At 35.7% G+C, this 23,178-nt stretch overlaps 1 pseudogene; it reads left to right on the top strand.

Annotated features, from left to right (window-relative positions):
• The first annotated feature begins 749 nt into the window (after positions 1-749).
• LOC118900528 lies at positions 750-8,086 on the top strand (annotated as a pseudogene).
• Positions 8,087-23,178: the final 15,092 nt, after the last annotated feature.

The following is a 23,178-nucleotide window of genomic DNA, read 5'->3' on the forward strand; positions in this document are numbered from 1 at the left end:
AATTGCAGCATATTCCTTTGCTGAAATAATAAAATATTATAAAATAACTGTGAGTAGGTACAACATTTTAAAGTCCACATAGCTAAAGATGTTAAACATAAATAAATTAATTAATTAAATAAAATCCACATATCATTTATGTATTAAACATTAATTATAAATATACCTGATCATATGCAATTAACTATGAAAACTATTTTTTAAAATATATGTGATTATGTTTCATCTACTATGAAAACTATATGGAAACGGAGGTAAAACTGAGGTCTGTAATTCTGATTTTTTTTTTTATAAATTTATTTATTCATTTATTTAATTTTTGGCTGCATTGGGTCTTCGCTGCTGCACGCGGGCCTTCTCTAGTTGCAGTGAGCGGGGGCTACTCTTTGTTGCGGGGCGCAGGCTTCTCATTGTGGTGGCCTCTCCTGTTGCAGAGCACGGGCTCTAGGCGTACAGGCATCAGTAGTTGCATTAGGCAGGCTCAGTAGTTGTGGCGCACGGGCTTAGCTGCTCCGCGGCATGTGGGATCTTCCCGGACCAGGGCTCGAACCCGTGTCCCCTGCATTGGCAGGCGGATTCTCAACCACTGCGCCACCAGGGAAGCCCCTGTAATTCTGAGTTTTTAACATCTCCTTACACCAACTACTGCCAACAGATAAACAAAACAAATTGACCAAAAGCCTCATTGTTTAATCACTAATAAATAAGCAAATAAGCAATAGATAAGTAAACAAGTAAACAAATAGATAATGACACTAGAGACAGAAAAGGCACAGAGCTACAGAGAGGTAGGTTGGCCAGGCAGGAGCCCCCCAACGAGCCAGTATCAAGGCCATGCCTTTGGCACAAGGAGCAGCTCTCCTGGCTGGAGGACAAGATTCTGAGTTCCACAAGGTCCTGCAGGAGAACGCCCAGAGCCTGCTGAACGTTAGCCACTTGGACAGCTCTAAGGGTGAAGAGGAGCCGTTCCACTCCTCGCCAGACCTGCAGGAAGAAGCAGTGAGGAGGAGGAAGCTGAGGAGGGTAAGGACGAGGTCCCCAGAGTGAAGAGGGCTGCTGCCCCAGTGACCCTCACCAGGGTCAAGACATGGAAGTAGGCAGCAGGCAAAGCAGCCCCTTACTCCAGAGCTGTGCCACCAAGTTGTGCAAGTGTTCCAAGCTGTCCTGCCCACCACCCAAGGAGACCAGCAAGGTACCGAGGCCAGCAAATTCCAGGTCGTCGACAGTGCTGTGTTCAGTGCTCTGCCCACCTTCTCCATCAGAGCTCTCTTTGGCTGCCTCCACAAGCTGTTGTTTGGAAAAGCCCTGAAGGACAGCAGTCGAGTGCTGCAGCCATCCAGCAGTCCACGGGGTGAGGGAGGGTAGTTCCACGTGGACCTCAAGGCTTACCAGAGCTCAGTCATGCAGTGGGTGGCCGTGGTGCCTCATGCTGCCCACAAGGACGGTGGTCCTGTGGAGCAGGAGTGAAGAGAGGCTGCGAGTGCTGGCCTTCCTGGTGCTCATAAGAGTCTGCGGCGCAAGAAGGATGCCTTCCTCATCCAGCCCTCAACAAACGTACGTCACGTACTTGAGGAACTGCAAGTTCACCTCTTGGAGTGCTCTGCCCCTCCTCAGCTTCATGCAGCAGACCCTAGCCAAGCTGCTGGCCCTGGGCCCCAGTGTCTGCTACCAGCGTGCCTTCCTCTACACCCGCCAGCTTGCCATCCACCTGGGCAACACTGTGACCACGTGCAAGAAGAAGACACACCAGTCAGGGTCTGACTGGCGCTTGGTGCACTGCCTCTACCTGTGTTGCCGCGCCCTCAGCACTGCCTGCCCCACGAGGCTCTCCAGCCCTTGATTTAGCCCCTCTCTACGAGTTTCTTAGAACTCCTGGGTTTATGTAATATTTACTTTCTACATCAATGCCAGTTATTTCTTTTTTTTTTTAATTTTTTTATGTTATGTGTATTTTTTTTACAATTTTTATTTATTTATTTTTATTTATGGCTGTGTTGGGTCTTCGCTTCTGTGCGAGGGCTTTCTCTAGTTGTGGCAAGTGGGGGCCACTCTTCATCGCGGTGCGCGGGCCTCTCACTATTGCGGCCTCTCTTGGTGCGGAGCACAGGCTCCAGACGCGCAGGCTCAGTAATTGTGGCTCACAGGCCCAGCTGCTCTGCGGCATGTGGGATCTTCCCAGACCGGGGCTCGAACCCGTGACCCCTGCATTGGCAGGCAGATTCTCAACCACTGCGCCACCAGGGAAGCCCCAGTTATTTCTTTTGAGTGTGCTTTTTTAAAAAAAATAAGCATTTATAAATTTGTTTTGTTTTAAAATCACAACCTCAGCATTATAGCATATGAAATAATGTATATGGAACAAAAAAGCCACGTGGCATTTCGCTTGCTGGGCAGGCAGCTAGCTAGGTTTACTCACTAGCTAAATGTGCCTCTCACAAATTATTGGGGAAAATGTTAAATCTGCAAATGTGCAATTAGTACTTAGATCAGTGAGGTAATCATTTTTATTTCTTTTCACTGGATAATGAATTGGCTCTAGGCTATTATATTTCTGAGTGCGCTGCCTTCTTTTTGAGTCTTGGCCTACGTTTATGAAAACATTTGGGCAACGTACATCTATAATTTTCCCCAACCTTTCACAGCTAGTAAGTATTCTGAATCAAACTTTCAATTCTCTTATTCAATTTATCACACATGTCAGACTTCCTTGAGAAAGCATTTCAACTTTCCTTAAACAGATTATCTTTATTTCAAACAAGGTTTTACTTATGTAAATGATTATTGTTGATAAAATTTTATATGGAATACAAAAAACTTACTCTTATATAACTATTTTGCATTAAGAACTTTTTAATCCTACTCTACCCAGAGTAGTAAAGATGCTGCCTTTCTTTTTTTTTCCTTCAAAAAACATCTCAAAAGCAAATAGCTACAAAAGTTGCCCTTGACAATTTGAATGGGATCTTTAAAATGTAAATATTGAATCTTTACACAAATTATCTCTTGAAAAAGGAATAGTTGTTAAGTCCCATTTTACAAATTAGGGAATTAGGAGAAGAGGGGGTAGGTAATTTGCCAAGCCTCTTTCTATCCACTTGCCATCTAACCAGCCTTTCAGGATACTGTTGGCCACAGGTTTTATTTTTCAAGTTGAACTTGCTGCAAGTCCTGCTTTATTTACAAACTGCACTACAAAAACAACATGTGACTAGGAAAAGTTACCAGATGCAAACTACCACTTAGACAGTGTCTCAGAATAAAGGAAAAAATAAGATAAGAAGCACACTTAACTTTCACATTATTTAAATAATGGTGCTATGTATTCATTCCGCATTAATTGGCCTACCTATTAGGAGATGTTTGAAAACTATTAACATTAAAAGCCCAGGCCATTTTAAATCTTCAATAAAATGTATTATTACATCTATTTTAGATATTTAAATGCTCATGCATTAGTGATCTTTTGCACCTTAAAAATCAATCCCACCTTTAAAAAACCTGATTTCATGGTATGAATCTAAATGTCAAATTCCTATACTTAATTTCATTTATCCTTTCAAAGACAAAGGAGATTTGGGGAGTGGGGGAAGAACACTGGCTAGAAGTCAGGACACTTGACTTTTTGTTTTGAACCTGCTTCTAACTACAGTGTAAGAAAAAGGTCATAGAATCTCCAATGGTCTTTGTCTTCTTCTCATGTGTAAACAAGTAAATGAGTGCTAGAGAATTTCTAAGATCTCTTTTGTCTAATCCATTATATAAAATTATTGTGCCTGCATAAATATACATCTTTCTTTATAAACCCTATCCTAAAACATGTACTTAAAAAAATAGAAGCCAATTTCCTTTTTACTTTACAAAAGGATAAGCTACAGAGTTTCTTCTTACATCTACCTCTGGTAGGGCCCTTACTTTATTTATAATCTTTGTGATTTAGACAGAGCTTTTTAATATGATAGCTATCCATCAAACTGCACCTGTTATTGCACCTGTTATAATGATAATTCTGCCTGTTTTTTTTTTGACAAAGAAGCTACATGGTATGATTGCTAAAATGACATAGAGAGAAATAGAATAAGAATCTCATGCCTTCCTACTATTATTCATGACCTGCTTCATGAATGAAAAGAAGTCACTTATGACATTTTCCTGAAGACTACACTTACTGCACCATTTCCTCCACTTGGAATATACTCCATTTCTCCAAAATGAAATATAGTAACAATCCTGTGAAGGCAAGGAACAGTGGCTAAGGATAATGAATCCAAAAGCAAGATATGTGAGAGTATAGCTGGGAATTGTTCTCTTTCGATTCTGAAGATGGGCATTTCTTCACTGGTCTGCAATTATAATGACAGAATCTATTTGGCTTTCGATGAGCAGAGAGGGAGTTATTAGGTGAACATCAGAAAAAGGTTAAAGGTGTAGAAAGTGCTGTTACTCAGGATGGCAAAGCACCAATGTTGACATGATTATTTTCATGTAGGGAGACTCATTTTGTGATCACCAGTTGCAGGCTATGTTAGCCAGAAAACTGGTTAGAAACACTATAGGACATTTAATACTGATGGATGCCCATCCCCACTCCCCAGACCAAATAAATCAGGAGCACTGGGCTTGGAGCATAGTAGAGTATACTTGAAAATGTCCTCAGGTGATTCTAATGTGCAACTAGGGTTAAGAAGTAATGCCCTAGAGAAGTGGTTTCCAGACTTGGTTGCGTATTAGATGTTCATGGGGAAACAGAAACAATGCCAGTTCCATCCAGTGATCCTCATTTGTTGGGTATGGCCAAGGTACTTGAAATTTTGACAGGAATACCAGGTACCTGCAGGTGGTTCATGGACCTCAATGGAAAACATTGCCCTGAACATTAGTCCCTAATGCATGCACACTGTGAGGTAAATTTCTGATAACAGAGAACGAAAGAAGGTGTTCATTGGCCAGTCTATTCAGTCAATTCCTAAATAGGCAAAATCACAGGTTTGAATAAAGCCAGGTATAGTGAATTTATCTGTAAAAGAACAAAGAACAGTCCATTTTAAAATGCAGATTCCTGGAGAAATCAGCCTTTGGGGCATTGGAATCTTTATTTTTATAATCTTCTTATGCCCTGAAAATATGCCCTGGTCTTGCAGGGATCTCCAGTGCTTCCTCTGAGACTCTTAAATGACTTTTTGAGTAGTTGTAAGGAAGCAACCAAGGTGGCTAGTCTTCCTGTATAGAATAGAAAACAAAGCAAAACAAACAAACAACAACAACAAAACAGGCAATAGGTCTTATTTGAGATCTCTGTTTTTATAAAGACCTAAATCCTGGAAGTGACTTACTTGTCTAGATATACTCATTACTATTTATAGACCCACAATAAATGGGTCTGTGCTTGGGAAAATTTGTGACTAGGAGGCTCTAAGGATCAGAGAAGGGAGAATAAAATTCTAAAATGCTACCAGGCCTAATTGGTCTAGTCCTCCTGCATGTATTTGGTTACTATTCATTTCCAGGGGTTGTGTCAAGAATAGGCATTCCTAGGCTATATCACAAGGTCAAGGTCAATACCTCTAAACTTTAATATATGTGTGAATCACTTGGGCATCTTTTTAATTTTTATTTATTTATTTATCTATCTATCTATCTATTTATTTATTTATTTATGACTGTGTTGGGTCTTCGTTTATGTGCGAGGGCTTTCTCTAGTTGCGGCAAGCGGGGGCCACTCTTCATCGCGGTGCGCGGGCCTCTCACCATCGCGGCCTCTCTTGTTGCGGAGCACAGGCTCCAGACGCGCAAGCTCAGTAGTTGTGGCTCACGGGCCCAGCTGCTCTGCGGCATGTGGGATCTTCCCGGACCAGGGCTCGAACCCGTGTCCCCTGCATTGGCAGGCAGATTCTCAACCACTGTGCCACCAGGGAAGCCCCTCCTACACATTTTAATTATTACTATATTTCTAAAATCAGTGGAATTCCCATCATTAGACAGATGTTTCCCTCTGCAGTCCCTGTGACCTGTGTTGGAGTGTCTACTTCTCCACTAGAGGAAAAAACACACAGAAAGAGGGAATTGAAGGCAGAGGACTAGAATGAACTCATTAACTCTGTACCAAATTATTATGGGAAAATGAGGCCTCATGAAACCTTTCCACTAGATTTAGGTCTTTTCAATGTATCATCAAGCCAGTGATTTGAAGCACAGTTAATGATAATATGTTTCATTGGTGGTTATTTTGACCCATTCTTGCACTGTCACTTCAGTGGCTCTGAGTGGGTGAGATTTTGTATACTGTCTAATAGAAAACCTTAATGCCAAATTTCTCAGAGATTGTTCACATTATTTGAAGTTTATTGGCAAGGACTTCATCCTTTCCGGACAGTGAGGAATTAGCCATGTTCCATGCCTTGGTGCAGTAACCTTCAAGTACTTTCTTCCATATGTAGTCGTAATATTATCCTTAGTTATTTTTGTTTTTTCTTTATAGCAGACTTACTAAATTTGAAAACTGGAAACCATGAAAAATTATCTGAGACAACAAAACAAAGAAGGGATACATTACATAATGTTAGTAGCAGTTTAGGCTGTATAAAAAAGATTGGAATAATGTGCATCCTCAAACAGTTGAGAAGGGAAAATATGTATGTGTGATATCTGGAAAACATTTTATGCTGTATCTGGTATTATCATCCTTTTTTCCCTTCTTCCTTTATGATTTTTGCTTTCATTTTGCTCATTTTACTTTTGTTTTATACTAAGAGTAGTTTCTCTATCATGTGAAAATGAACTTTTAGTTGAAATTTTAAAAAATATATATCATCACAGTTACATTACATTGAATAATTCAAACAAATTGCTTAAGTAAATTTAAGCTGCTTTATTCCCTGAATCATTTAGTCAAGCATAATGAAGTTAACCCAGCAGAAGTGTACTTTACTTATGGTTTAAACACAATTGAGACACATTAACATTATCAAGCCCGTGGAAAAGATAATGAATTTTGCTTTGTTATGATGCATTTCACTTCCAACTTCCAAGGACAATTACTGTGCACTTTTGTTTATGATGTAGAGTATTGTCTGTGACACTGGGCCATTTAGAACACTACATTAAATTGAGTATTGTAAATTATTTCCTTTTATTTAGAAGAAAGAAAGACACATTGAAAATAAAATGTAGAGCTTTCTAAATAAAATGGGACTTTATGAGTTTGTTTCCTGTGTTCCAAATTTCTACACTTTTCTGCTATTTCATTTTAAAAGAACTCTTCATTTAAAAGAGTAGATTCCATTTTGAAAATGGGTCTCTGGACCCATAAAAAGCAAAAAACATTTTCATTACCCGAACACTGGCCGAAAATGAAATAGCTGTAAAGTATAATTATATGCATGTACTATAAAACATATTTCTAGTTTGATACTAGTTTCAGGTAAATAAAATTCCCAAGACACATTTGCTTCTGTATTTCGTAGACTTCTTTATATGCTCCCAGCCAATTTTTTCTTTGAAGGATGTTTGCTAGTTTGAATTTAATGCATATAGATAAACTTAATTTCCAATGTCAATAAATTGTATATCAATATGTATTAACACTAAGAGAATTCGGAAACATGACGTGGTATAAGAAATAAGTAAATGCCACATTACTGGATGTCTACAAAAGACTACCTTTCTCCTAACACAATGATGTGTGCATTACAAATAAAAATAATAGTTTGTGCTGAGATAGTTGTCTAATGAATTTCTGAAAATCTCAAATGACTTCAATATATAGATCATGCCTCAAATAGAAGGGTGTTTGCTACCAAATTCCTGGTTGAAAATGCATGAAGAATACTAATAAGTTATTATATAGCAAAGGAAGATAGAGGCCTTCCTAGTTTCTTTGAACAATGTAGGCAGCCAGCTTTATCATGCTAGTCCCCAGAGCTATTTGGGGGAAATTTTTCTTTTTCTATAAAATTCCATATGATTCTTATTCTGTGAATACCAACCAGGTCTAGATATGCAATTGCTAAAATGACTGCAGTGTCGGGCTTCTTTTTTTCTTTCAGGTGACACCAATCTCAGTTTTCTTGGACAAGGAGATATAGACTAGATATAGCCTCTCTCAACTTGCTAAAATACTATAAAACAAATATCATAAAAAATCCAGTACGAAAGAATAGATATTGTCTTGAATATTGGAGGACTTTGCATTAAGGCATATGGATCTGGAATAAGAAAATAATCTTCAAGATACAACCATAATTTTTTTCTTGTTGTACCCATTTCCCACATTAAAAAAAACCCAGATTTTCAGGAAAAAAAATCAAAGTGAACACTGCTCCTCCTCCTTTGTCTTTCTTCCTCCTCTGACTCACAGAACAAAGATATCTAACAACAAACCAAACAGGGGAACTCTTTCAATAATGTGTGGAAACTGATTCTGGGGGCAGCTAGAGCACATGTTCCAAAGAGATTTTTATCATCCAAGGTTTGAACCATATGAAATTGCCAATATCTGAATGCTTTTTGCCAAAATGACAGAATAACTCACTTTAATCTATTATGGCCTTTCAGAGGCACCAATTCCCAAAAACCACAGGATATGAAAGAAGAGGAAGTGCTTAGAACTATTTCATCCAAGTGAGGTGATGCCCTTGAATTTTGTTGGGAGTAGGCATTTTTTGTTGTTTTTTTTTTGAAGAAATTTTATCTTTCTGGGAGAAAGAAATTCATAAGGTCAGAAATAGAAAAGAATAAATAACTAAAAATCCTGTTCATTTTTAAGAAAAAAATTACAAATTCGGCAAACCATTTATCTAACCTAATCAATCAAAAAATGAGAAGTCAAAAATACACATGGTTGGTATAATTTTTAAAATATAACAAATTAATTAAGACACTACTTTGCAGACCTGCCTGAAATGAAATTGAAAATTGTATATATAATGGATAATTTCAAAGGAAGGTATGCTGTTAGTCAAAATCTACCCCACTAGAGATAGAAAGTTCAAATAGACCATCTCCCACTGAAGAAAATTTTATTAATGAACCACCTACAAAAAAATCATCAGGCCCAAGTAGATTCAAAAGGAACTTCTGATTATTGCAATGCTACACAAGTTGTTCCAGAGAATAGAAAATGAAGGGAAATTTAGAAACTCTTTCTTTTTAATGAGTAAAATAAAATGAGATTATGATAGCACACACACAAAAAGAAATTAATAGGCCAATATCATTTATAAATATTGATTTTAAAAATTATGTATACTATCACAGCAAGAAAACAATACACTATGATAATGTGAAATTTATTTCAGGAATTAAAGTTTTGTTTTTAATAGGAAATCCATTCATACAATACATCAGAAATCAAGAATTAAGTATGCAGAAACAAACAGCAACAATAATATACATATTATATATTATATATGTATACATATATATGAATATTATATATATGTATAATATATATACATATATAACAACTATATATATATATATATATATATAAAATTATAGCAAAACTATCACTTACAGTATCACCAAAGAAGATGAAATATTTTGGAACAACTTTAATAAGAAGTCATCAAACCTGTGAAAGGAAAATTTTTAGGCACTCATGAAAGGCACAAAAGTAGACTTGAACAAATGGAAAAATATCCCTTCATTCTTGGATAAGATGAATCTATATCATAAAGAGGTCAGTTCTCCCCAGTTTAAATTATACATTTTATACAATCTCAATAGAAATAGCACTTTTTGAAGAAGGCAGACAAATTGATGCTAAAGTTCATATAGAAAGAAAAACAGACAAGGTTATCTGGGGAAAAAAAGGAAAAAAAAAACAGCTATGTGGAGGGACAGGGGAGGACTAGTCCTGCCAGATATTAAGGCATTTGAAACCTCTGTAAATAATACGGTATTGTACTGATACATGAATAGAGAGGCCAGTGAAACGGAAGCCATAGAGTGACATACATACATACATACATACATACATACATACATATATATATATATGCAAATTTAGTAAATGATAAAGAAGCCATTTCAAATCACAAAGGAAAAGATGAGTGTTTTATTTTTTTTTTATAAATTTATTTATTTATTTATTTATTTATTTTTGGCTGTGTTGGGTCTTCGTTTCTGTGCAAGGGCTTTCTCTAGTTGTGGCAAGCGGGGGCCACTCTTCATCGCGGTGCGCGGGCCTCTCACTGTCATGGCCTCTCTTGTTGCGGAGCACAGGCTTCAGACGCACAGGCTCAGTAGTTGTGGCTCACGGGCTTAGTTGCTCCGTGGCATGTGGGATCCTCCCAGACCAGGGCTCGAACCCGTGTCCCCTGCATTGGCAGGCAGATTCTCAACCACTGCGCCACCAGGGAAGCCCAAGATGAGTGTTTTAATAAGTGGTGCTGAGGCAACAGAATAGCCACTTGGAAAAGAGAGCAAATTAAATTCCCTATCACAACATATCCAAAAATATGCTCCAAATAGGTTATAGATCTAAATGTAACAAATGAAACCATACAGGTCCTGAAGAAAATATAGGTGAATTCTTCTATAACTTGGCACTGGGAAAGGTTTCTAACTATGACCTAAAATCCAGATGGACAAACAAACAAATATTTGACTAAATTGAGATAATAAAAAATATCTTTGCATTGGAAAGAAAAATAATTACAGACTAAGAGACAAACTTGCAAAAGTATTATATAACTTCACAAAAAAGTATTTACAACATATCATAGGAATAGGACACTATGCACAATACACATTTTTTTTAATTTAAGGGAAAAGTACAAAAATTCTATAGAAAAAAAATGAGCAAATGAAATTAACGTAATTTTAAGAAAAAGATATTAACACCATCCTTAAACATATGAAAATATATTCACCTTCACTCATAATAAGAGAAATACAAATTAAAACCAAACTGAGACTTCAGTGCTTTCCCACCAAGATTAACAGAAAACAGAAACAAAATTAAAAAACAAACTTGAAAATATCTTCTGCTGGTGAGGCTGTCACACATTGCTGGTGGAAGTGTAACATGGTACAACTTATATGGAGGAGAATTTGAAAATATCTTTTGATCCAGCAATTTCTTTCACAGGGATTTGCTCTAAAGATTCAGCCCTATCATAAGAAAATACAATTGCACAAGATAATTCACTGAAGCATTATTTACATTGGAAGAATATTGGAAATGACCTAAAAGCCCATACTTGGGATATTGGTTGAATATCCTAAGGTACAATGGAGTCCTAGGCAGTTATTTTAAAGAATGAGGAAGATCTCTATGATCTGACGCAGAGAGATTTCCAGGTTATACTGTGAATTTTTTTAAGTGCCATACTGATTTCATATCATGCTAACTTTTGAGTAAGAAATAAAAGGGGGAAATAAGAAAATGTCCATCTATCTAGTCATCTATTGTGAAAAAGAAATACAAGAGATAAACTGGAAAATGAAGTGAGTTAATGTCAAAAGTGGTGTGAATGCGGACTTGTTGGTGGGTGGAGTAGCTCTTTTTGTAGCGTACATTTTGTAGTTTTGTTGTTGGGAACCACAGTACATTCTACATACTTAAAAACCATAAGCAAAACAAGAAAATGAGGAAATAACCAAAAAAATCCAGAATAGAATGCAAACAGAAACATATGAACCTAAACAAATTCCAGATTGATAGTTTAACTTTTGTAAAAGGAGAGAAAAGAGTACTAGCTCAAGTAACTTTTGAACTCACTGTTTTGAGTCCATATACTCAATCTAAAGATAGGGGACAATGTAAACATACATTGAACTCTAATTAGAGTTTTTTTCCTCAATGGTATAGGTTAGCAATTCTGAAAATACATTTTGTGTATGGCTGGTGGAAATAAATGATAAATATATTGAGATTGGTGGGATCCGGGTTCCTCACTACTGGATAAGAGAGTTACTAATATGGTTAGAGGATGTGCTGGATGAACTTTGGGTTGTTAAATTGGAATTGGAGAGATCAGCATTAGCTCACCGTTTATGGTTTTAAGAGAGATACGTGATAGATAATGAATAGATGTATATATCTTTTAGGTCTGTCTTCTAATCAGTCTAGAAACAAAAATACCACAGTAGCATTGAGCACAGAAATTCTCAGATCTGTTTCTAAATGGAACCGGGGCCTTTTGAAAAAATCGGTGATTCCAGAATCGATACAGGACAGTACAAACCATTAGAGGTAACCAGAGAAGAACAACAGTCACTTAAATACACTGAGTTGTCAAATAATGAATAAACAAACAAACAATAAAGCAGTCACCATAGGAGAATATTTGAATTCGTGACTTAGGAAAGTATACAACACTTATCCTAAAATAAATATTTTTTCTGTTTTAAAATAAAGGTCATCTACAAGAGAAAAAAGAACAACAAAAACGTTTGGCTTGTGATTTCTCCTTAACAACAATACAAAGAGATAATGTAACAACACCTACAGTATTTTGAATATAAGGTATGGTGCTCCAAAAGTAAGTCATCTTTCAGTTATTACGGAAAGAGAAAGAAATTCATATCAAATTCACCTGTTCTATTAAGTCATTCACCTGTTCTATTATGGACATCATAATAACCATATTTATGGCCAAAAGGAAGTGTCATTTGGCTATATCACTTTGGTTGTATCGACCCACCATTATTTGGCTTAATTGAGTAGTTTACACACTGCATAATAACTCATAATATGTTAAAAGTTAAGGGAAAGTAAAACCCTGTGAAAACAATGGCAGTGTTTTATTAAAAATAAGTACAAAGTTATTTATTGAAAAAAAAAACTGTTTCATCTAGATTTTTTCCTTACTTCCAATTAATACACCTCCGTGTTCTAAAAGATTATATTATTCTCTTTCTGGAGGGCAAGGATAGCAATTCTGAACAGGTCACTTAATAAAGATGCTTCTGTCAATTCAATAAAATTTTTAAAAAAATAGAAAAAAAGGAAAGATGGCAGTCAGTAAAAATATATGTGGCAGGTGCAGGTATAATTTCCTTAAAATATGATATAAAATTTCTTATTACATAACATTTTAAATAATTTAAAACTTTAAAAATCAATAAAATCCCTCTATTATTGCAGTAAAACATAATGTAGAAATAAATGGTGTGAAAAATAAGGAAATAAATGATGTAAAGAACAGGTGATCATCTACCCAGAGAAAAAAGATAATCATTTAGCCAATTGTGAGAAAGTTGCTGAATTCAAGAAGAACATCAGATCTCTAAAGCTTCCTACTCACCAAACATAATCAATAGAAAATATAATTTAAAATTTCACAGTAGCAACAAAAATATATAGTACATAGTTATGAAGTAAGGAGTAAACATTCAGCACTGTAATGGGAAAAAAATACAAAAATATAAATATGTATAAGACCCAAATAAATGTAGAAAATATAGCATGTTCATGAATGGGGATACTTAATGTTATAAGTAATTATCCCCAAATTAATCTCTGTGTTCAGTGTATCCCTGTCAAACCCTAAGTTTTAATTTATGGATGGTAACAAAGGGAAGATAAAATTCATATAGAAAAGTGTATGCAAAAATAGCAAACCTTTTTGAAAGAGAAAAATCATAGAACAAATGTAATATGAAACTTTAATAATTGAAATGCCATGGTATTTGTGTGTATTAGATAAATAGATCATATATGCATGTATAGAAATGTATTACATTAGAAGTGTTCTGCTTAGAAAGAACAGACTATTCAATAAATTATGTTGAGACATGTTGCTATATATTTGCCAGGTAGATTCAGGTTCTAAATACAAAGAGCAACACTATAAAGTATTAGAGGAAAATATAAAATAATATCTATAAGACACAGGGTAGGAGAATTTTTTAAAAAGTAAGATTTTAAAAGCAAAGCTCTAAGAATTTAGCTACATCAAAATTTCAGACAAATCCTCTGTATGAAAAACCACCATAACCAAAGTAAAAAGATTAGCTATAGACTTAGAAGAAAACAAACTTGAATCCAAAATTTATTTATTTATAGCTAAGTTAAAGATAAGCAAACAAATAAAAAATTGCTGAGGAATAAAAACAAATAAGTTGCCTATAAAAATTGCAAATATACATATGAAAAAGTTGCTCAATCCAGCTAGGTGACATGAGCATGCAAATTAAAATATCTATGAAATGATATCTCTAACCCATTATGTTGGCAAAAATCAAAAAGCTTAAGAATATAAACTATAGGTAAGTATGAAGAGAAGGATACAGCCATACAGCGCTGGTGGCTGTGGAACTTTATGCAGTCACTTTGAAGGGCAGTCTGGCAATATTTAAACATTCTAAATATACATATTGCATGACAACAATTCCTTTTAATTTTTCCTACACCAGAGAAACACTCATATGTACACCGAATGAAGCATGTACAGGACACTAATTTTAAACAACCCAAATTACTATCAGAAGAGAAAAGCCTAACTGTATTTTGTACAATGGAATAATATGCAGCAGTTAAAAGCAAGAGGTAGATCTACATGTATCTACATAAATAAAACTTCAAGATATTGCTACAAACAAAAAGCAGGTTGAAGCACAATTCATAAAGAATAATAATGCTTATGAAAAACAAAAACATACACAATCAATCTTATGGTTTTGTTTTGTTTTGGCTGTACCACACGGCATGTGGAATCTTTGTTCCTTGACCAGGGATCGAACCTGTGCCCCCTGCATTGGAAGCACAGAGTCTTAACCACTGGACCGCCAGGGAAGTCCCCCAAACAATCTTATATTTTATGTGTATGTGTATATGTGTATGTGTGTGTATGTGCATGTATTAAAAGGTAAGTAATAAAAATAATAGGATTGAAGTTGGTGATCTGAGGGCATATATGCTTTATCTGTAGTATTTTATTTTTATAGTAGTAATTATTCACGTATTACTCACCTATGAAGGACAGAAAGAGATAGTATACAAAATAGAAATATGCACGTTTTTAATCATAGTAATATATGCTAAGTCATGTATACTTGAGAAAGGCAAATTACATCAATCACATCTGTTTTATCTATTACTCTCATAAAGATTACAAACATTAATTATATACTGGGAAAAGTTCTGTTAAGAGGAAAAAGAAAAAGTTCTGTTTCAAACCTTCTTGGTTTGAGTATATATTGCTGCATCTTCTTTGGACAATGGCCCTCAGGGTAACTTACTTTGCACCTAAGCACATTTATAGTCTTAAGAGTTTTTGCTTTTTTTTTCTTTTTACTGCATGCATGTGTCAATGTTAACAGAAAATATAAAAATAACAATTAACTATTAAATAATTAAAACTAAAAATTAAATAGAGCAAGAATAACCATGTATTGCATAGGTAGAGATAATACCGTTAATCTTGAACATATAAATAAATCTTAAAAACCCAAAGGATCCATTAGTATTGTGAATGATTAAGGATATCTCTAGAGTAATATGGTAACAAAGATACTTTGCTTGAGCCAAGCTGTAATCAAGCTCCTGAACCTTCCCCTAGGCCCATCTGTGCATTTCCTTGTAAAATCCAATCCCTGCTAAGTCAGTTTAACCAGAACCCTCACCCTGGATACCTGATCCCGGTAATATCTGATCAAATTCTTCATTTTCCACCATCTCCCAGGTGATGTCTGATCATCCTGGACTGGTAGGTAGGTTTACCCAGAATCCCTCCTTACCGCTCAGGTTTCCTGTTAGTAGTTTTTCATCCACTGACCCACATCCTGCTCCTTGGCTCTAAATTCCCACTTGCCCATGCTGTGTTCATATGTGAGACCAGTTCTATACTCTTTTCCCCTATTGCAATAGTCCTGAATAAAATCTGTTTTTACTACTCTACTGCCCAGCTCTCCTTTTTCTTTTACAACAGGATGAACACATACACACACACATACCACATAATCAAGTAGGAAAATATAAAAGGGAATCACCTTATTGAAAATGGCAACAGAAAGGTATTTAGGGATCATTTTAATTTATAAAAGATGTGTGAAACAAATTGTAAGAAAACTTTAAAAGCTGACTAAAAGGAAGACATATTAAGTCATCACATACCAGGACTAGTTTCCCAAAGTTGGCTTGTGCCCAGTATCCATTCTGGTTCGTTGTTGGTTCCATTCTGAGTAGTCAGTATCTATGCTACACTCTGTTAAACATATTTTAATATCATCCTGACTTAGAAATATATGAGAAAATATATGTAAATGGAGAGAGAGAATGTGAAATATTTTCCTATATGTGATTTCTGAGTTTATTCAATACCCAATGATGGAGGATGAGAGATTGACCTTTGCTGGTAAAAATATAAATCCTTTCCTCAAAGTGAAACTTCCTATACATTTGTATTTCATTTTAGAGCTAAATACTTTTTAAACGCTTAGGGTCAAAATTTAATATTTTAGGAGTTGAACATAGCATTTGTCTTATGGGGAAAGAGTTGTTGTTTTTTAAAAGAAAATCTTGATAAATCATTCGGAAGAGGGTGGCTTTGTTGTTTGGCAGCCAAAGTGAAAAAGGCAGTAACCAAACAGTGTTGCTTAGCAAGGAGCCAACATTTGGGGAAGCTGGAGAAAACAAAGGACAGGTAAGAAGAGAAAGCACAGGAGAGGAGGAGGCAAGATGGCATGAGGTTGGGGTACTGTGTAAGAAATCTGTAGTGGCTGGGGGCTACAGAGGCTGAGCATTGCTGGCCCAGGAAGGGCCCAAGATGTGGTGCGACTGACTCAAATGTAGTATGCAAACAGCAAAGGTCCAGAGTTGCCAGGAATTATGATGGAAAATTCATCTGAAATACCATTTCAGACTTCCAAACTTTCAGAGGTCTACTAGAGGGACCTCAAAGAAGACCTGCAGACCTTGGAGATAATGAGATATTAAGTTTCAGATCCAACTACTTGTGTGACCTCATTCTCAGCCACAAGGTCTGGGGTACTTTGGTTTCCATAAACCTTTGTATGTTGATGCTATTATTAATGATAATAACAACTTAGTTCATGAATTGCTGACAGTAAAAGATAGGTGAGATAAAAGCTAAACAAAGATGGCAATTTTAGCATCCTGCAATTCTCTGAACAGTGAACAAAGTCTACATCAACTCAAATTGCACAGAGGAAAGTTAACCACCAGAAAATTAAAGTCAAGCCTACTCATCGGCTCTGTTTTTGCCAGTGCTGCACAAGTGTCAACTTTATGGCAAGGAGGAGATGTAGCAATCAATACAAAAAGTAAACAAATAAGTCTGAATGGAATCAGAGTGAATCCTAAACACCTATCCTCTCTGGTCAACAATAGATCAGTGAGACAGCTGGGGGGAGGGGTGCGCATGCACGAACACCCATGTGTTCATGCACATGCATGTGTGTAAGTGCAGAACAGGCTGGGGAAAATTCAAACATTAAGAGCCATTAAGTGACAAGGTACTGCTAATTGTCAAGACTTATTTTTAAAAGTTGCATATGCTCTGTTAGATGTAGGACATTTTTCTTTCTTCATTCAGTCCTATATTTGGTCCTTTCTTCCTTTATTATGTGTTATTTCTAAAGTAAAAATTACAGTATGAATCTATTAGGTACTATTTCTAAAATAAAAATTACAAAATGAACCTATTAGGTGCTATTTCAAAAAATAATTAACAGTATGAAATTAATTAAGCCAATCAGAGTGCACAGGCAATGTTCCTACCCTCATGGGCCTTATCAGTGTGTTCAGTGCCTCAGAGAAACATAGCTGGGGTGTCTTGGGGATATGGGAGAATGACCTCTGCTCTCACAGAGTCACACATTCATATCTACATACATTGTGGCTTTGTGGTTACATAAACAAAAACACACTTTTTCAAGATGAATTAAAAGGATGAGGACCTCTCTTGATATTAAGAATATATAAGCAAAAATAGCAATGAAGCCCATATACTCTTTCTCACAGAGTAGGAAGGAAGCATGGTATAGCTTTCGTTAGTATAAGCTTAAATGAAATAATATAATAAAAAACACCATTTACATTAAATAAACATCTTCAAGTAAATGCAAGTGTATACAATTTTCCACTTGTGTGTGTGTGTGTGTGTGAGAGAGAGAGAGATAAGGGGCAAGAAGAGAATAGAACCACCAAAACATTGAGCAGTGCACCTATTCCAAGCACAGTAGGTGTGTTTAGAACAATTCTGTGAAATAAAATGCATTACCTGCATTTTACAGATGAAGGAACACTTAAGAGAGGTTGTAAAGGCACTGGCGGATTTACATTTCTAAAATTTTCAGCTTGAAAATGACTTTGAAAATATGCTAAGTATTTTCTTGTCAGCTTATAAAATCTGTTAATTGCAATACTGAAGTTACAGTGTGGCCTGAATTTGAAAGAAAATAACACATTTCTGCCTGACTCCATGTAGTGCTCTATTTCTTAAAACCTTCACAAGTGGAAAAGGCCTGACAAGACAAACAAAAGGAGTGCTAGAAGGAATAATTGTTGGAAGGATTAGTGAAGGTAGTGTCCCCATTTTCAAAAAGCATCTATGTCTAGCAAAACAGTCAGTCATATCCATAATAATTTGGTGGTGATTTCAAGGTTTACCTAACCAAAACCATGAGCCTCAAGGTTTTCAAGTATCCTAATACGATCACTCTAAAAGTTCTGAAAGAATATGCTTTTTAACTGACTTAATAGATCTGATTGCTTAAGTGAAGTAAATGTCAGACTAAGACACCAGGAGGACTTGGATTTTTACTCTTACCCATGTTCACCCAACAGAAAGGATTGGTTTTAAGAAATGGGTCACTGGTTTTGACCGCGGATGGAGATGCAAAAATGTTGTCTCATTAAGTGCTATCCTGGCACCAGCTGAGACTAATGGCAACAAGTCAGCAATATGACAATGCAGAACACATAAGAGAGATAAAGAGAGCAGAGCAGGAAAAAGAGGCCAAAACAAACGGTTCTCTCTAGGACAGCCTTAGGACTAAATGAGACATAAAAATTGTAAGTGGAGGCTGATTATGGTAAAAACAAAAAGTTTTTAAATGGCATCTTTGAGGAGAAATTAATTGGATAATAAATAAATAGATAGATAATAACTGTGTGTTAAAATATTTGCCTTTATTGTAAATGAAGTATCTGGAATCAGATAAACCAAATCTTTCGGGGAATGTCTTGGAGAACCTTTTAAAATAAAGATATAGGAACAATTTCCGATTAACATACGATTGCCTTTGCAAGAAAGTGGGTGATTACAAATTATTTGATGGTGAATGAAAAGTTCCATCTGTAAAGTATTTTAAGAAAGCCCCCTAGCAACCTGTGTTTGTGGTTAATTTGCTTTCTAAATTTTTCTTTATAGATAGTCTAAAGGAAATAGTGTATAACCTCTTTCAAAATTATAAAAAGTATAAACCGTTGAAATAGAAATTAATGAGCTTTCACTATATTACATTTGTGACTCAGGATAAAAAGCTACTTAACTGCTAGAATAAGCAGAGAATTTAATAAATATAGTAAGGCTCTGGGTATTCTGCTGAGTGAGCCATGCTAAAAAAACATTTCCATCTCCATTGTCTGGGCCATCACTCTTGCATTGGCATTTGCCAATGAACTCTAGTGGCTGGATTAGTGAGTTGAGACATCCATGACAGTATTTGAATTCTTAGTAGGACACAGGGTCTGCTTAAATCACTTCACCTGTATGTGCTGATTTTGTGAGCTCCTTGCCCATAAGTATGCTCAGAGGGTTAATTAGACACTTTTCTGTGAGGATTTTATATTTTCTCAGAAAAAGCTACTGCAAAATTTAGTAATATCACTTTATTATCTATTACCTATTATTCCCCCATTACCTATTTTTCTTTTCTCTAACACCTTGTAGAGGAAAAAAAAATTGTAAAGTTTCCAGTTGAATCTCCATTGAGACAGTTACCGGTGCAAGGAAAATTCTTTATGGCATCTACTTTGGTGATAGTACCATGTCGCCTCGCTTCTCTTTTTCCACTTGCCTATCAGCCTGATCCCTACGTTTTTGTTAGTTTGTTTGTTTTTGTTTGTTTGTTTTTGTTTTTGTTTTTGTTTTTGTTTCCTTCAGAGAGACTTCAGATACATTGGAAAGTGTCTTTTCTTTGTAGTTATTGGGCATGCTCAGCACTGAAGGTCATTCTGAGTTCCTCCTGGAATCTTAAAATTTTAATAAAATATTCCAGATAACAGATTTTTCTCTTCATTTGCATATCTCTTTTCTTCAAAGATTCCCTCTGGGAAATAGACATGAAAAAATTTTTTTCAAAGATATGAAAAATTTTTCCTACTTTTAGTAAGAGATTTTTTTTTTCCCCAAAATCAAGTAAAGATTAAGACCTTCCCCCTTTGTAAAATTAAAATATCAGCCAAAGCAATGACTGGGAGGAAAGGAAAAAAGAAGAGAAGAGGATGTCGCTAAAGTAAAAACTAAGGACTTCATGAATCTAAGTAGAACATAGTAGTGAAATTTGGTTCACTTCCTCATGAGAAACTGAATTAGATTAGAACTCTAGTTTTAACTTCAAGTATTAACTGGTAAACTGGATTTCCTATCAAGATGTCACGTGCATCAAAAGTCACATATGAAAACATGTAAGTGTATTACATTGATCAAATAGTTTTCTTAACTTTTTTAGTGAGTCAACTTTTCCCTATAGAAGGGTAACTCACACAAGAGTTTGCAGGTAATTTATGTCCTTTGCAAATGGAACGATTTCAATATATGGATTTTAATTTGTAGCACGTGACTTTAAATAACAAGGTTGTTTATCACATGTACTTTAGACAATGAGTTTCCTGAATATGAGTGAGATACAAATCTCTAAAAAAGTCTTAACAAAGACAATAATTTTCTAAATACCTGTGCAATAAACAGTTTAAAAATTTCTAGCAATTTATACTTATTAGGTGAGAGAAAAGCAGAGAAATAATCAGGAATGACATAGAACTGCATTGGAGGATGGAAAAAGCATGTGCTCTGGAAACAGAGAGATCTGTGGCAATTTGGATTTAACTTCTGTCTCTGCCACATGTGAGTTGAAGAAGCATGGCATCTGAACCTCAATTTCCTAATCTTGTATACAGGCATAGCCACTCCAGATCATGGCATTGCTTCCTTTTTAAAAAAAAGTACTTTAAATGATTTAATATCATTTCAAGGTGCCTGTATCTCACAACTTTGAGCTGTAGGTAGTAGTATGGAGAAAAAAGAAAGATCTTCTATTATGATGCATTTTAGAGACACCATTGGGGCTGCTATCCCAATCCTTTCAAGAGGAGAGGAAAGCCTATTTTGGCAATGGGTATAGCAAGAGAAATGTAATTAGATGGATTCAAATCATCTTTTGATGCCAAACTTGTCACTTTCTCTGTGAAGTTTTCTCAGATCTTATTGGTTTGGTTTATTTGGTTCAAAGTAAATAATGTTTGTTAAATTGAGTTGAATTGACACTTGAAATTGTTCCACTGACACTTGAAATTGTTCCAGCCATTGAAATGCAAGTCCAGGTCCAATCTTGTAATTCTCATTATTTTCCCCCTCTGATTTCTCTCCAAACTTTATGGGTGAATATTTGTCACTAAAGTCCCAGAATGTATATGTAGGCATATCTTCATGTCTATCAGTGGGACTTCAGGTGGCCCACGTGCTCTGTTCCGATGGCATTTTCATAACTTAGATAAAGACATATGGGAAAGAGAATGGACATCGCTAGAGAGATGAGCATCATTGAACTGCAGTTCTGTTTCACTCCTGAGGGGGAAAACTATGAATTACTGTTATGGTACAGATTTTCCAGATTATAAACCCTCATCTGCTTTCCTTAGAGTTTTATTTACTGTGAAGTTAATAAAGCTTAAGCTTCAGGCCTCCTCAGTTAGCATGGCTTCTTCTAAGGCCCTGCACCTAATTTTGTTTTTTGTGATTTTTAGTTTCTTGAAAAAGAAAAACCCATAATTATATAAGATTCAAGTTCTGTAAAACCTGGATGTGCCCCAAATACCAAATAAATGGTGCTTCTTCTGAAAAAGATTTCAGAAGCTGCTATTGCTGAAAATGACAGTGACCATTATTCATAATCATAATTTTATTATTATTTCTCATTAACTATTTACTGAGCCCCTTTCTTTTTGCTAATCACTGTGTAGATATTTTATAAACATGATGCCTAAGCCTCAGAATAATTGTGCAGTTTAGGAAAATAAGGGAAATGTACAGTGGTAAACAGGAGCTGGCAGTGATTCAATCCATGGTCTGCCTTACTCTAAAATGTTTTCTAAGTATCCACACCACATCATTCCTTGGTGTGGTAAAAGTGGCTACTTTAAAACAATCCTTTTACATGTCACTAGGCACTAACTAAAAATCCACAGAATAGCACAGTGAATTGGCATACGGCTTTTAAATTGTTTATTTAGTTATAGGTCATGTTATGTCAAATCACTTCTGACTTTAAAACACCAAATAATTCATTTACAAGTTGGGTAATAGTCTGTCAAGTCCGCATGCTGGAAACATTCATTAGTGGAAGATGAATTAACCAGTCAACAAGGTAGTTAAATGCTAGTAGCTGTAAGATCTGAAAGGGTGAGTGTTAATTCAAATAATGTTAAATGGTATTCATGGGATAAGTGAGCTATACCTAACACTTTAAAAATGACACAGGTATGGAATGGTTCAAAAATGCTCCCTCGAGCATATTTATAGAGACACTACAGTTTTATTTCTCACTTGAGGTGGCTTCCCATTCAAGACATTACACTTAATGTGTATGTGAACATTTTGTGAATCTGGCCAATGGAAAGGATTTTCCATAAATTTTTGAGTGATATAAAACCCTGAGTGTACACTAATCTCATTCTTTCAGACTCAGAGAGCTCAGCAGGCTGTTAGCTCACTCCGAGTGGCCCCATATATCTGGGATAAATTCACATTTTCTAAGCTGAGGACACTGATACATAAAGCTAGAATGCAAATTAATTATGTTGCAGTGGACATCTAAATGGCAAAATGTCTCCTGCAAACTCATGTTCTTTGGATAGCCCATTTTTTTCCAGTAGGAAAGCTACATAAAGTCCAAATTATGAATAAAAAGAGAGTGAATAAGCATGGTATCAGAAAACGGGTAGCATTAGATGATTCTAAAAATCTACACTTAAACTTCCCGGCACCT

This window comes from Balaenoptera musculus, chromosome 9, assembly GCF_009873245.2.
Source record: "Balaenoptera musculus isolate JJ_BM4_2016_0621 chromosome 9, mBalMus1.pri.v3, whole genome shotgun sequence".
Taxonomy (NCBI): domain Eukaryota; kingdom Metazoa; phylum Chordata; class Mammalia; order Artiodactyla; family Balaenopteridae; genus Balaenoptera; species Balaenoptera musculus.